The following is a 16,094-nucleotide window of genomic DNA, read 5'->3' on the forward strand; positions in this document are numbered from 1 at the left end:
ACAAGTAAAAAATCTTTGGGAGGCCAAGTTCATGCTGCTCCATACTTCAAGCACTTACGAAAAATTTAGTGCACCAACCCATAACGTTAGTGCTTCATTAGTGTAGACTCTAGAGTCAAAGCAATGGTGCATGCTGACACCACTTCAAGTACTAACGAATAAATTAGTGCCAGTCGTCGTTAGCGCTTCTATTAAACACTAATAGTTTCGTTTGTGCTTCACTATTAGTGTAGATTGGCAAATTATATCACGAAACACCCATAAAAAATACATGAGAAATTTTTCATTGGGTGAAATTCCCACCAAATTCAAAATCAGTAATGATATATTCTACTGCAATTGTTATTACTTCGTTAGTACTTGCTAGTGCATCAACTCCGAGGATTAGTGTTTCTTGTGAATGCTTTTCTGGGGAGGGGTAGTAAGCTTCCCCTAAGTTTCATCTTCTGGCGTCAATGCTATTGAAGCACTAATGTTGGGAGTTCTGCAATAAGACCCACTAACGTAATAGTAACCATTAAACTATATATGATCATTAATATTTTGAAATTTGGCGGGAATTTTAGAAAATGGAAAATGCCACATGTCGAAATTTAGCCCCTCACGCATCTCAAATACTACCAAAACTTTTTACATGGTTAGTGCCTTGTTAGTGCACATTACTGCACTAAACACTATCCTTAATACTATGATAGTTTAGGAGTTTTAATGAATAGCTCTCGTGGGACTAAATTGAAATTTATCGAACTCTACAATAATTATCCTACAAAGGTGGAATAAACACCAGAAGTTAGTGCATCGTTATTGCTTGCCGAAACACCAATCATAGTTTATGAGTTATAAGTGAATAACACTCGGGGTTAAATTTAATTTTATCTAATTTTACAATAATTGTCCCACAAAGATGGAATAAACGTCAAAGGTTAATGCATCGTTAGTGCTCCGAAAGACACTAGGCATTAACGTTAGTGTTATCGTAGTTTAGGAGTTATTAATGAATATTTCTTGCAGGGCTAACTTTAGATCTTTCAATTTTGATACAATTTTACACTAATTGTCAGACAGAAATGAGACAAAACCAGCGGCCAGTGCTCAATAAACTAAGCACTAACATTAGTGCTGTCATAATTTAGGAGTTATTAATGAATAACTCGGGCGAGGCTAAATTTAAATTTATCGAATTTTACAATAAGTGTTCATTAAAAGGTAGGACAATCGCTAAAGGTTAGTGCTTTGTTAGAGCTCAAAAATACTAAGCACTGACGCTAGTGCTATCATAATTTAGAAGCTATTAGCGAATAACTCGGAGGTAACTCAATTAAAATTTATCGAATGTTACACTAATTGGGCAAAAGTTGAAACACCTGAAGTTAGCCCCGCCTGAGTTATTTATTACCAACAATACACTGACCACTGGTGATTTTTCCATTTCTGTCTGACAATTAGTGTAAAATTGTAAAAAAAAAAAAAAAAAGAAAGAAAGAAAGAAAAAAAAAGAAAGATCTCAAGTTAGCCCCGCACCAGTTATTCATTAAAATCTCCCAAACTACGATAGTCTGACGTTAGAGTTTAGATAGCACTAACGTTAGAGCGTTTTGGAGTACTAACGATGTAGTAGCCTTTGACGTTTATTCCAACTTCGTGAGAAAATTGTTGTAAAATTCAATATATTTGAATTTAGCCCCGAGTGAGTTATTCACTTATAACTCCTAAACTATGACAACACTAACCTTAGAGCTTAATGTTTTGTAGAGCTCTAACAATGTACTAACCGCTGGTCTAGTCTCACTTTTGTGCCACAATTACTGTAAAATTGTGTAAAAGTTGAAATATCAAAAGTTAGCCCCGTCCAAGCTATTCATTAATAACTTCTAAATTATCATAGCACTAACGTTAGTGTTTAGTGCACTAATGTGCAGTAACGAAGCACTAAACATGTAAAAAAAAATAGTAGCACTTAAGAAGCGTCCGGGATTAACTTCAAACACATAGCATTTTTCATTATGTAAAATTTCCGCCAAATTTAAAAGCACTAATGACCATATATAGTAAAATGGTTACTACTTCGTTAGTAGGTCTTATTGCAGAACTCCCATCATTAGTGCATCAATACTATGGACGCTAGAAAATAAAACTTAGGGGAAGATAACTACACGCTTGCCTCTCAGCACAAAAGCATTCACGATGAGAAGCAGTAATACTCGGAGTTGATGCACTAGCAAGTACTAACAAAGAAATAACGATTGCACTAGAATAGATCATTACTACTTTTGAATTTGGCGAGAATTTGACCTAATGAAAAATTTCCCGTTTTTCCAACGGGAGTTTCGTGATATGTAATTGGCAATATATAAACTAATATTGAAACACTAACTGAGCTATTAGTGTTTTCTAGACGAAGCACTATCGATTGCACTAGGTTTCATCGTCAGTGCTTTCTTGGTGGCTAAACCTATTGAAACACCAAAGTTGGGAGTTGGTGCTCTAAGAAGAACTAACGAAGCGCTAACGATTGCACTAGAAGAAATTATTAGTGCTTTTGAATTTGGAATGAATTTGACCCAATGAAAAATTTCCTATGTATTTATTATAGGAGTTTCGTGACATAAATGGCTGTATCTACACTAATAGTGAATATCTAACGAAACTATTAGTGTCGTCTAGAAGCACTAACGACTAGCACAAATTTATTAGTTAGTGCTTGAATTTTGGGCCAGCGCGTAAAATTGTTTTGGCTCTAGAGTCTACACTAAGGAAGCAATAGCGTTAGTGGTTGGTGCACTAAGAAGCACTAATGATACACTAACGAATGGCACTAAACTTTTCGTTAGTACTTGAAGTAGGAGGCTAGCGTGAACTTGGCCCCCCAAAGGTGTATTACTTGTAGCACTTGCACTAACGTTAGGGGTTGATGCACTAAGAATAAGTAGCGATACACTAATGATTGCTCTACAAGAGGTCATTAGTGCTTTTGAATTTGGCGGGAATTTGACACAATGATAACTACCCCATGTATTTCTTATGGGTGTTTCGTGACGTGTAACTTACCATAACTACATCAATACTGAAGCACTAATGAAACTCTCAGTGTTTTCTAGAAGCACTGACAATATATAATGAATGGCGCTAATTTTTCGTTAGTGCTTAAGATGGAGGTTTAAGTTCACGCTGGCTTCCCAAAGATATTTATCTTGTACCAGCTACACTAATGAAGCCATACATTAGAGGCTGACGCACTAAGAAGCACTAACGATACACTAATGACTGGCACTAAATTCTCCGTTAGTGCATGAAGTGGGGGGCAGCGTGAACGTGCCTTCACAAAGATTTTTTACTTGTAGCACCTACACTAATGAAGCACTAACGTTACGGATTGGTGCACTAAGAGGCACTAACATTTGGCACTAATTTTATTCTTAGTGTGTCATGTGGAGACCAAGTTCACGGGCGTAGAAAAATAAGGTTTAGATTAGTGATGATCGTTCTCCAAATTATCGCATCAGACGGTTTCAATCTCCATAAAATGTTCCGTTCACACCAATACGAAACCAGTATGCAAACTTTGTTAGATGTGTGTGGTAAATCTGTCCACCATGAATGAAAAAAACAGTAAAGGATCTTTTATTTTTAAAAAATACTGATTTTACGCTAAAACTATCGCCTTTGTCTGGGCCAACTTAATTTATTTAAGTTATGATAGATACTATTACTGTCAGCTTTAACATAACTGTCATAATTAAAATATATTTAATTACCATTTGTTTATAAACAAAGCGATTTTTGCCTAATTACATTAAAAATTTAACAATCAAATGTTGTTATAACCCATGGCTTCATTCAAATTTCTAACACTCAAATTTAATAAACATTAGAAATTTGACAAAAATAAGATATAAAACCATTGTTTCAACAATTAGATTTAATAAATGTATTAATAATCATTTCTAAGAAACTAACAAAATGTTTTTTTTTTTAATTTCACCTACCAAAAAGTAACTTTCTATTCAAGCTACAGAATATCAGATTCGTATTCGCACTTAAGGCTGGTATAGTTAATTTTGCAAAAAAGTCGCTTTATTTTTTAAGTATAGTAGTACTAACGTTGAGAAACTAGCACTAACCAGCACTAACGTAGCACTAACGATTGGTATAGTTACTTTCGTTAGTTCTTTAATTTTTGTATATGCGTATCCTAACTTGACGTCAAGTTGGCACACAACAAAAAAATCGCTCATTTTTTTAAGTATAGCAGTACTAACGTTGGGAAGTTAGCACTAACCAGCACTAACGTAGCACTAACGATTGGTATAGTTACTTTCGTTAGTGCTTTAATTTTTGAATATGCGTATGCTAACTTGACGTCAAGTTGGCATACAACAAAAAGTCGCTCTATTTTTTTAAGTATAGCAGCACTAACGTTGGGAAGCTAGCACTAACCTGCACTAACGTAGCACTAACGATTGTATAGTTTGGTCGTGTTGGCTAAATGTGTGTATGCTAACTTGACACACGTAGGAGAAACAACGCATTGGTTGTTCTTTCTTTCTTTACCAGAAGCCCAGAACATACATACATATACACAGACACACAAGAAGAAAGAGAGAGAGAGAAACAATTGCTGTTATAGAACTCCAATCCCTCGGAATGTTCATTGAGGTCCGTGGCACCTCTCCGAAGAGAGAAATCTGTGGGGTCCAAAAGGAAACAGTGAAGAAGATTTTTTCATTTTTTTTTTTTAAGAGAGAGGGAGAGAAAAAGATGAGCGTATGATGTGATTTGTTTACTATTTCGGTCCTACGCGCTTCTCCAGTTTGTCACAAAAAGCAAAGATAATTCTGCTGACCAGTTTTCAGTTTATGGAAGGGGATGCGGTGTTTTAAATTAGGGTTTTGGTTCCTGACCTCTCAGGCTAGAAAAACTTTGTTTGAAGACATTTCTTCCTCTTCAAGGCGAATGGTCCGAAAATTTTCAGCTTTATCAGAGGGGCTTTGGCGGCAATTATTTTTCTTTTTTACTGCAAATAGCGGTACTTGAGGAGTAGTGATGGGGCCTGTCGTTTCTTTCCGTTCAGGTCAGAGATGTCATTCACCTACAAAACGGTTGCTAAAAATATTGAAAACAGCAATAAAAGGACAACTCTCTCGTGTCATTTTTGAGTCACAAGCGTCAAACACACTTGTATTTTGATTTTAGTATTTTTCAACTGGTTTCAAAACTTTTAATTCAAAACGAACGTCTTTAGTGCTCTTTCCACCATTATCAGAAAATTCACGGCATTTTTTTCGGTAGAAAAAATGTAGAAAACATTATCCGCAACTTTATCCGCTATCCGCACAGAAAAGAGATATATATCTGCAAATACCCATTTTGATGCGGATATCCGCATCCGTGCAGACCTCTATCAATCATTATAAAGAATTCTAGTGACAAAAGATATCATACTTTAAATTATCTTCATAATAATCTTTCGTAATATTCCTATATTGTCTTTAGCTGTATAATTTTCCTATGGTATTTTTAAATTCCTCATATTTAGAATTTCTTGCGAGAAGAATAATCGTCATCTAGATTCTAGAATAATAATAATAATAATAATAATAATAATAATAATAATAATAATTATTATTATTATTATTATTATTATTATTATTATTATTATTATTATTATTATTATTATTATTATTATTATTATTATTATTCTGACTTTCGAGTAAGTATGAAAAGAAAGTTCATCATTCCTATGCAACTCGATACAATGACACATGCCAAACAAGTTTCTCTTGTGGTTTAATGCCAATCCAGTCCACCTAATAACTTAATTTTACCAGAACTGACAATTATCATGATGTTCGCTAAATCCTCTCATATCATGGTAAAAATGAAATGAAATCTTTAAGTTTTATGTTCCATGGTTATGCCGGTTAGGCTAAAGGAGACGGTGATGATGAGAGATGAGTAAAATGGTGGAATGAAGAAAGTGGGACGAAGCGGGAGAGCCCCGAGAAAACCCACGAGCACAAAGTCCACACAGCGTGAGCTGGGATCGAACCAGGGACCCCAAAACACCGGAGGTGTACGCTCCACCACTGAGCTACCGCGCCCCCCAAATATCATGGTAAATAAAGTGCTGACTTCGTTTCTTCATATTTTCTACGGCCGGAAATTCTCTTTTATCTTATTCATTGGAGGCAAACATTCTTACAGATTTAGACTGGACTGCAACTGAACACGTGTGGTTATTGTTCACCAGCCCTGCAACTCTGCAAGCAAACAAGTTACCATCAAACGGAATCTGTAATCAGAGGTCCCTACCGAGGTTCAGACTTTTCTTTACTGAATAGTTTTAAGCTCTTTCCTTTTTTATAGTAGGCAATAAAAACAGGAGAAGAACAATATTACTTTTCTGCGGCAGTGTGTCATTTATTTGAGCAAAGCTATGGTAGTCAAAATTTGCAGACACTCCTCAAATAACGGAAAGAATCTCACAGCTATTTACAAAGGCAATCGGAAAAACAAGCTCATTTCTTTGCTTTCACGAAATATTTACGTGTGTGACACTTTGCGTGCTGTTATTATTATTATTATTAATAATAATAATAATAATAATAATAATAATAATAATAATAATAATAATAATAATAATAAGTTGTAGTAGTAGTAGTAGTAGTAATGTCATTAATAATAATTGTATTGTGTATGTATGATACTTGAAGAGAGTACTTGAACTACACACACGATTCGGCTCGATTTGGCTCGACTCGACTCGAAACTGGAACCAAATTCGAGTCGAGTTGTAGGAAATTTTTCGAGCCGAGTTCAAAGATGTCTGTTTCGAGTCGAGTCGAGCTTCAAAGAAAACTCGCTCGTGCCCAACCCTACTTCCAAGCAGGCCGGTAGCCAGCCCAAAAATGTAGGAGGGGCGGCTGAAGTTAGGGGCGGCCGATCCAACTATATTATAGTTCGTCACCATATTATAGTTCATTTGCAAGCCTAGCGTGAAAAGTTTAAGTGGGCCAGCAAAAATTTAGGGGGGTCGCTAGATGAAACCCTGGATACGGGTCTGCTTCCAAGTATCAGTAAGAAAGGCACGTAGCCCTAACTCATATAGATCTTATGTGGGAAACATCCCAAAATAATTCAACTGTTAGCTATGTTAATTAATAACATTTCTCTACTAAAATGTCACATTCTCTTGACACGAAGGAGGGAGAGCACGTGCAAGGTGTCCTCTGCTTCCATCATTGTGTCCATGGTTTTAATCAGTATTTTCTCATTTTTTTACATGTTTTAAGATGGGCGAGATATGGCGCTTGCAAAGGAGGTACGACCAGGGGCGGCTCTACAGTGTGTGGAACACGTGCATTTGGACGAGGTGGAAAATATCGAGGGGTGGCAAAATCTGTCAGAACCGTATTGTATAAAATAAATATTTCTTGTTGCAAACAGACTTCATAAATTATGTTAGTTAAATTTACAAACCTGACCTTCTATTTGAATATTACATTCATAAATCATGTTTAGGTCACATCAGTTTGTCACATGGACAGTGCTAAAGAAAATGGTCAAACAAATTGTTGTCAAATACGAGAACTCAATTCTCGAACAGTAGCGAATACTTGTTCCACTTAATTAGTTATCACAGTTTTGATATAAAAACTAGTATTATCTTTGTCACAAACAAGTTCCTTATCACTGAAGGTGGAAACAAGATTTTTTTATTTTCATTTTTAACAGATGTAGAAGGAAAATCAAGTAATAAAAATACAAGAGCTAGTTGCACTGGAATTTCAAACTAATATTTTAAGTTTGAAGCTGGATATTAAATTTTATAAAAAGGATTGCCATCTTTCCTTTGCAGATGCTTTTGCTTTATCTTTCACTAACATAGTAGATTATTATTTAAAGAAAAAAGACAAAACGAAACTGTATTTGTAGTATTTAGACTTTTCTGAGTGCGAGTGCACTTCCCTTCCCCTTCGTTGTCCATGTGGGGTAGCATACTCAAAATCGTAGCTTTTAAGATTTGTTCTTTCTGAAGAAAAGGTTATGGCAAATGATGCCACTGAAGGGTTGGCCAGTAGCCACTGGTTACTATTTGGTACCAAAATGTTCACCGTCCACTTAGGTATTGATCAACACAAATATCATCTATAACTTACGGTTCCCGAGATATGACTCCTTAAATCTCCCGAAATCGGAACTTTTTTGGCCAATATCTCGGGAACCGCAAGAGTGACACGAAAAATTCAATCACTTTTTCAGATTCATAAATTACTTCTGCTCTAGCATCCATTTTTCAGTAACGAAACTTGACAATCAACACTGATTTCAATATCATTGAGGATTCGTTGACCGGCTTTCCACCCATCAAAAAATGTATCTGTCGATGAAAAACGGTTGTTGCCAATTGCGATGAAAATTCTCTTTATCCCTTTTCGAGAAATTAATGTAAAAAAAAAAAAAATGAATGAGATTCTTCCCACGGCTTAGCATCTTTGCATAAAAGGGTAAATATAAAAGGAAGAATTGTTCCACTCGTGGCTCTGGATGTAAGTCGCATCGGTAAAAATTACATTTTTGTCGGGACAGGATAAGGGAAGAAGACCTATTTAGTGTCCTAAATCTTGCATACAACAACTAATACTCTAGGTAAGTTTCTTCCCTTAGCTTCAACCAATGCGATTTCCCTCAAAAGTCACCACTAGATTATTCATTAATCTAAATATTTAAATGCTAGGTTTATATGTTTGTCTCCAAAGAAAATTTTATGTGTTTGTCTCCAATCCTTTCGACAATGAACTCTCGAAAACCACAAGTGCTAGAAACTTGCCGTTTTCATTGGTCGATTCCAAATTTTGCGTAGATTGTCCAGTTCTAATTGAATATTTAAAGAAAAAAAAGACCGTCATTTCTTTATTACATTTTTTTAGGGGTACACTGGAAGTATCGAAATTTTAAAAAAGTAAAGCGTCATATAATACGAGTTATGTATTCCAACACAACAGAATTGTCTAGAGGGGTTGTATATCTCTGAGGCGTTTGTTTCATGGACAAATGATAATGAAAAACGGAGGATAACCATTTCTTCAGTCTAAGATGAATCTTTATTGTCTGGAGTGTTTTGCCCAATGAACACCATATATCACTGACATTATAATTAATTGTGTGTGTAATGTATTTGCTTATTACATACTGCATGCAAGAAGAAAAAAAAAAAAACACTGGTCATACATGTATTAGAAACTCAACTGGAAGTAGGCTCAAATCATGCAAACGGTGCGATATATTGAAAAAATAATCGAAAAATCTATCCTTTATGGTACCCCTTGCCGACTTTTATCAAGACGTCTTTCACTTGTATCTGTAAAGGGACATGTACGGATGTTGTGAGGAATGACAAGGAGATTCATGCTCATATGCGAATGATGTGCTGTGAAGAGAGCGCAGGTTCAACTAGTAATAATATTAATACGAGAAGGGATCAATTTTATCTTTCAAAGAAAACAGAAATATACCTACACTATATCTCCTCCCTTATTATCCGTAGCTGCTAATCGGAAAAATGAGCTTTGAAAATCATTTTTCTATTACTATTAGTAACGCAATAAAGAATGGTAAGGTATTAACCTGCAATTCTGCATTAAATAAAGGGCACTCTGGGCATCCAGATGACGCACGTTCAAATTCGTGTGTTACGTGCTTAGGCATCGACTTCTGATGCCATCGCTTCTTTCTTCGCGTTGCTATTTCTTAAGTGCCCTCGCGACGCTGCGTCGACACCAAAAAATCGCCTTCTTACTGAAATTTCACATAACCCGTTAACAAGAACTCTACACGTGCTAAGTAATTAGTCTACGCGTGAGTTTCTAATATTTATTAATTTTTTGTTTACTTATTACAGTGACAACAATAGCCAAGGTGTCTTAGGAAGAAATGTTTGGAAGGATACGGTCCATATTCTATATTTAAAGGTGTCAACCCATCATTGACCATCTAGGACTAAAGAAAAACTTGGGGGCTATGGTGTCTCAGTGGTAGAGCGTTCACCTCTGGTGTATGGGGTCCCTGTTTCGATTCCAGCTCGTACCAAGTGGGATTTTGTGGTGGAGAAACACCGTGTGTGTAAGTTTTCGCAGAGTTCTCCCATTTTCTCCCACTGTCTTCTTTCCATCATTTCATTAACTTTTATCGTCACCATTTCCTTTAGCTTACACGGCATAATCGTGGTAGGAAAAAAGAAAGATTTCATTTTAAACTGAAGTGCGGATTTAGACGAAATCGATCAACTATCGACCAAATATTTACCATTCGCCAAATACTCGAAAAGAAGTGGGAATACAATACCCCGGTACATCAACTATTTATTGATTTTAGAAAGGCTTACGACTCGGTTAGGGGAGAAACATTATACAACGTTCTTACAGAACTTGGAATACCGAGAAAGCTAATTAGATTAATTAAGATATGTTTAAGTGAATCCCAAAGTAAAGTCCGGGTAGCAAAATTTTTGTCCACGAGCTTCCACTTCGAAAATGGCCTGAAACAAGGAGATGGGTTGTCGCCATTATTATTTAACTTTGTGCTGGAATACGCTATAAGGAAAATCAAAGATAGCAACCAGGGCCTAGAGTTGAACGGAATTCACCAGGTTATGGCATATGCTGATGATGTAAATTTAATAGGGGATGATAGGAGAACAGTAGAAATAAATGCAGAGATCTTATTAAACGCTTGCAGGGACATGGGTTTAGAAGTAAATGCAGAGAAAACTAAATACATGGAAGTGCGTCGGGACCGTAATACGGCAAATTGTGGAGGCGTTAAAATATTAAATAATGCTTTTGCTAAAGTGGATACTTTCAAATATTTAGGATCAATATTAACAGACGAAAATCATATTCACGAAGAAATTAAATGTCGACTAAAAGCAGGGAATTCGTGTTACTATTCGGTTCAAAATCTTTTGTTGTCGCGAATTCTGTCGAGGAATTTGAAGCTTAAAATATATAAAACGATAATCATGCCTGTTGTACTGTATGGTTGTGAAACATGGTCGCTTACTCTGAGGGAAGAACATAGACTGAAAGTATTTGAGAACAGGATCCTGAGAAGAATATTCGGACCCAAGAGGAACGAGAATGGGGAATGGCGGAAGCTTCATAACGAGGAACTACATAGTTTATACGGTTTACCCAACATTGTTAGGGTCGTCAAGTCTAGGAGGCTTAGGTGGGCAGGTCATGTAGCTAGGATGGAAGAAAGTAGAAACGCTTTCAAAGTCTTGACTGGTAGACCCATAGGAAAACGACCATTAGGAAGACCTAGGCGCAGATGGGAGGACAATATTAAGATGGATCTCGCAGAGATAGGAATACAAAGTAGAAACTGGATGCAATTAGCTAAGGATAGAAGTCAGCGGAGAGCTTTTGTGAACGCGGCACTGAACCTCCGGGTTCCATAGGCCATAGAGTTAGTTAGTTAGTTAGTTGAGTCTCTGCCGTATTCGAATCCGAGATCTGTTGATTGTGAATCATGAACGCTAACCTATCATCTATGTTTCCTTGCTAATATAAGGAATATAATTATAGTAATTAAGTTGTTATTAATCTTATACGCAAAACTGATGTTGATATGAATCATTTATCTGTCTTTGTCATGTCTTACGAATATCTTTGAATGTTCCATGGAGATCATATTGTAAACTGTCATGTATTGATACTTTCAGGAATACCTGTCAACTGAACCTTGAGAAAGGTTTGTACTTTGCTTGATTGTTTCATTGGTTATCCATGGTCAAAATATGTGATGAATAAAGGTATGAAACTTTAAATAAATCCCTAATCTGATCCTGTTATTGATGTGTGCTTTTCATTGGACTTTCTCTATGATATGAGATCTTTTCGGACACCTTTGTGACCTTGTTCTCTGTGATTGACTCTCACTGATGACTTCGATTATTATGTAAATCATTGTATTATATTTTATGTAAGATAGGTCAGAGACAGAGCAGAAAAAAAGACAGGTTTCCAATGTACGTGTAGTGGTTGTAACTGTTTAATAAAAATTCTGTTTAAGAAGGACTATTAACAAAAAAAAAAAAGATAGAAAAGAAAATAAAAGGAAAAAAGCGGAACTTCGATAAACGTTGCGTCAGAGAACATTAATCTGTTGGTTCCTGGAACTGGTCCGGAACTAATAATGTACGTACACCTGCTGAAAAACTTACCTTCATAGAAAGGTCATTGTCAATATTTAAAAAAAATGATAATATGCAAGTGCTTTTGGTTTCAGTTCATAATGACATGCTACGTTTTTTAACAACATTTAAATGTTGCTGACATTTATTGTAATCAAATGTTGAGATCTCGTTAAGAGCAGAACGTTACTAGAAAATAAGACGGTAAAAAAATTTATGAGGAGATGACAGAAAACTAACCTTGCAGTCGGTTTCTAAGGCGCATCTCAGTTCAGCACGCTGTCTTCTGATTGCTTCTCAACACGGATAGCAGACGATATTGCCCACGAGGTCTTAACACTAAACCCACAGATGATTACGTGCGTGAAATGAATGCAGTTGCCACCGGGATCATAGTCCGTCAATACACCGGTTGATTACTAACCACTTTGTCGACGTCTTGATGATTTCCGATTTCCTCTTTGTAGTTTCAAAGACAAGTGACCGGCAAATTAAAACAACATAAATTCAAACTTCGTAGCCAGCGGGATGAGAGCACAGGTTCGTTGACCAGCAGATGCTGTGTAGAAGGTGTTCCAGTCAAGTGCTGCGATGCGAGTTTCTTTCAATGCTCCCGGAAGTTCCTGGCTAAGAGTAAACAACAGACAGTAGTGACGCTCGAAATATTTGTGACGTCAGAAAATTCCAGTTTAGCTAGGTCTTATGAAGTCCCGAAGCAAAAGTACCCGTTGGCGCTCCCGGCTGTTCGTGGGACAACTAAATGCGATTATGCAAACCAATTGTTTCTTTCGTTTAAGGGGGAGGAAGGGGCGGAGAAAAGGTGTTGAAGGAAGGCAAAATCCAATTGAAAGTTATACGGCTACCCTGTTCTCCTATAAAAAAAAAGGGGAAAATAACCTAACTATTATGTGTATCGTGTAGTGTGTACAGTGAGGCTTTAACAAATTAAATGTGCACCTTGTGCATTAAAATTAGGTGCAATTTTCATATTTGGAGCTTCGATACGACACAAGGGCCAAAGGTACTTTTATCTTAATGTGTGATAAATCCTGCATATGGATGAGAGTTCATCACTATTAAAAAAAAAATCAGTAAAACATGACAATCACTTACTTGTAGCCACAATATAGCCATAATCATCATCGTTATCATAAGTAATCTACCATCACTAGTGGCCACTTGCTGCAAATCGTTTTGATCTACCAATTATTCACTTTAATACTGTACATTGATTTGGCCAGTTTATCCTCCCTGCTTTTCCTTCCATCTTACCTTCTATCATCCTTCTTGATAAATTCTTTCTCAGTCAATGTCCCAACCAGTGTATCTTCCTCATTTTTAATTACACCTAACATTAATCTTACTTACCCTACTAAGCTCATTCATGGGTAAGTGGTTAGCGTACGCGCGCCTTTGCGTGGAAGAACCGGGTTTGATTCCCGGCGGGAGCTCATGTGGTTCGGATTCAACGTTAATCAGTAGGTCCCGTCTCATATAGCCTTGCTGCTGAAAGGACTGTTAAACTCAAAATCAACTCAACTCCTTCCCCTACTATTCCTAACACTTCTTAGCGTACATGTCTTTGGTGGTGGAGACCCGGTTTCGATTATCGGTGAGAGATTATATAGTTCGGATCCCACGTTAAGCTGTAAATCCATGTATTACATAGTCTCAATCCTGAAAAAGACGCTAAATCTCCCATCAATGAATGAATCGATCAAAGCCTATCACTTCCTCATTGGTTTTCCGTTGTTACCTTATTTTATCCATTCTTCTCTACACTCACATTTCGAAAGTTTGTATCTGTTTCTTAACTATTTACTCAAAAACCTGTATATTATACCATTTTTATTCCTTTTTTATTATTATTTCTATTGTTGTTTTATTTTACGCTATCAATTCGTAGCTTAGGAATGCGAAAGGTCCATGGTTCGATTCCAGGTGATATAAATTTGCCGTGAGCAACATTGTCTCTGTGGGTTTTCTCTGGGTACTCTCGTTTCCTCCCACATTTTCATTCCAACAATCCTTTATTAATCACTCACTCTCATTAATCATCCGTCTCCTTTATCTTAAAGTGTATACTCGTGGAACCTAAAACGTAATTATTTCTATTCGCTTACGCTATCAACATCTATTAAAGCATGTCGTATGCACTGCAGCAAGATATTACATTTCGCCTATTTTAGTCCATGTATCCGTCAGAAAATTGCTCTCTTCCTTTGAGGAATCCTTTGCACCCTCAGTTTACACAACCGCTTACTGCACCTTTGGATTCTCTGCGTGCTGTTTCTTTGTGTGCCGCCTGTCGTCGCCGTTTTATAACTCGTCGTTTTGCCACAATTCCAAGTCGATTTTGATTTCGTCACACTTTCGGATGCCCATAACTCTGGATCGATGTAGTATTCGACTTTCTGTTACATAGACACTTTTCCTTGTTTCCATGTCTAGAATCACCTCCCAAGTGTTGTAAACAACAAGCTGTTACATCCTGCATATTGTTCTATACATCGTGTCGTGTCGTGTTGTGTCGTCCCGTAAAGTTTGCAGAAGTGTCTCGTATCGATTACCAAAAGATTCTTTTACGTCTAGTCTCCACTATCAAAAAGATTTTGTGACTTTATCTCGAAAATTTCTTATCTTGTTAGTAAATTTACAACTTGCATTAGAAATCGGCAAATTTGCATCCGGCTTTATTGGAAAGCGTGCAAAGCATACCGAAAGCTGGATTCCAGTAACGGAGTTACATGGGCCCAACCTTGCATTCATTGTCCCATACAAGCTTGACCCAATCGTTTTAGGGTAAAGATATACCGAAGATACCTCGCGGTCGCTATCGCAATGTCTAGGTCTAGATGGATGAAGGACGCATATAAAGAAGAGGTCGCACGCTCCATGTAAGTTCTCAGTTTGAGGAGAAACATTACTGTGACGCGTGTGAGATTATTGCATAAAAATCATTGCAAAACCACATTTTGAAATTGAAAGGAAGAAACAGTTTATAAATACGGATGGACGCCATACGAGACATGAGGAATGCTAAAGTCGCAAAAATATTTGAGTCTCACCTCTTGTCCATCTCTATCAATAAATCAAAGACTTTTACATTTTTCAATTTTCGTGAAGAAATGTCCTCTTTCAACACGCAGGATAGAAATCATTTCCCAGCAAAATTTAAAAAAAAAAAAAGCAGGTATATTTTCGGGTTTCAAAGTTTCGAGGTTTCGAGGGTTACTAACTTCAGCAAATGATGTTTCGTCACTCCAATTCCATTATTCGACGTTTGCTCCCTGTGAATATGTGCATGTCTTTACAAGTATTTATTTACCTTATATCAGGAACGAATTTAGAAGAAACCCTTTCTTATTAATCTCGGAATCATGGGGAGGAAGGGCGTGGATTTTATAAGCATAGATACGATTAATAGTAGCTTCTTTTTTTTTTCTTTAGAAATTCCACAATTTACGGACTTCAGCCCGAAAGCCCCCTTCCTGTAAATGCCACTGCCTCATATAATAATCAGCTATAGTTTAATTCTCAAATAAATATGAATAACTTATCTGATATTCCCATTTCAGATGTTATTTTCTTCCATTCTCTATTTAAAACGTGCCAAGAGAGCGGTAGCTAGAGGAAGGCGAGCGGGCGTGATAGGAAGAGGGCGTGGTTGCCCCGGGCGGATATATATATACAGTGGCGGATCCAAGGGGAGGGCTATAAGGGCTATAGCCCCCGCACCCCTTGACGTTCAGGTATACACTGGATAAAATGAGCTTCAATCCTGCTTTACACTGGATAAAACAGCAAAATATGGTTTAGCCCCTCCCTTGATCATATCCTGGATCCGCCTTATATATATATATATATATATATATATATATATATATATATATATATA

The 16,094-nt window shown here is 36.7% G+C and overlaps 1 protein-coding gene across 2 annotated transcripts in view; it reads right to left on the reverse strand.

Moving 5' to 3' along the window:
- LOC145687978 (ETS domain-containing protein Elk-3-like) overlaps positions 1-12,812 on the reverse strand; it is a 282,670-nt gene extending 269,858 nt beyond the window's left edge. Inside the window, exon 1 of one of the 2 annotated variants that reach the window (XM_081761599.1) lies at positions 12,437-12,812. The gene's annotated coding sequence lies outside the window, so the exon portion shown is untranslated. The remainder of the gene's footprint in view (positions 1-12,436) is intronic. The other variant, XM_081761601.1, reaches the window with a different exon arrangement.
- Between the last annotated feature and the right edge of the window lie 3,282 nt (positions 12,813-16,094).

The sequence above is a fragment of the Thermobia domestica genome, chromosome 6, assembly GCF_964235325.1.
Source record: "Thermobia domestica chromosome 6, izTheDome1.hap1.1, whole genome shotgun sequence".
Classification (NCBI taxonomy): domain Eukaryota; kingdom Metazoa; phylum Arthropoda; class Insecta; order Zygentoma; family Lepismatidae; genus Thermobia; species Thermobia domestica.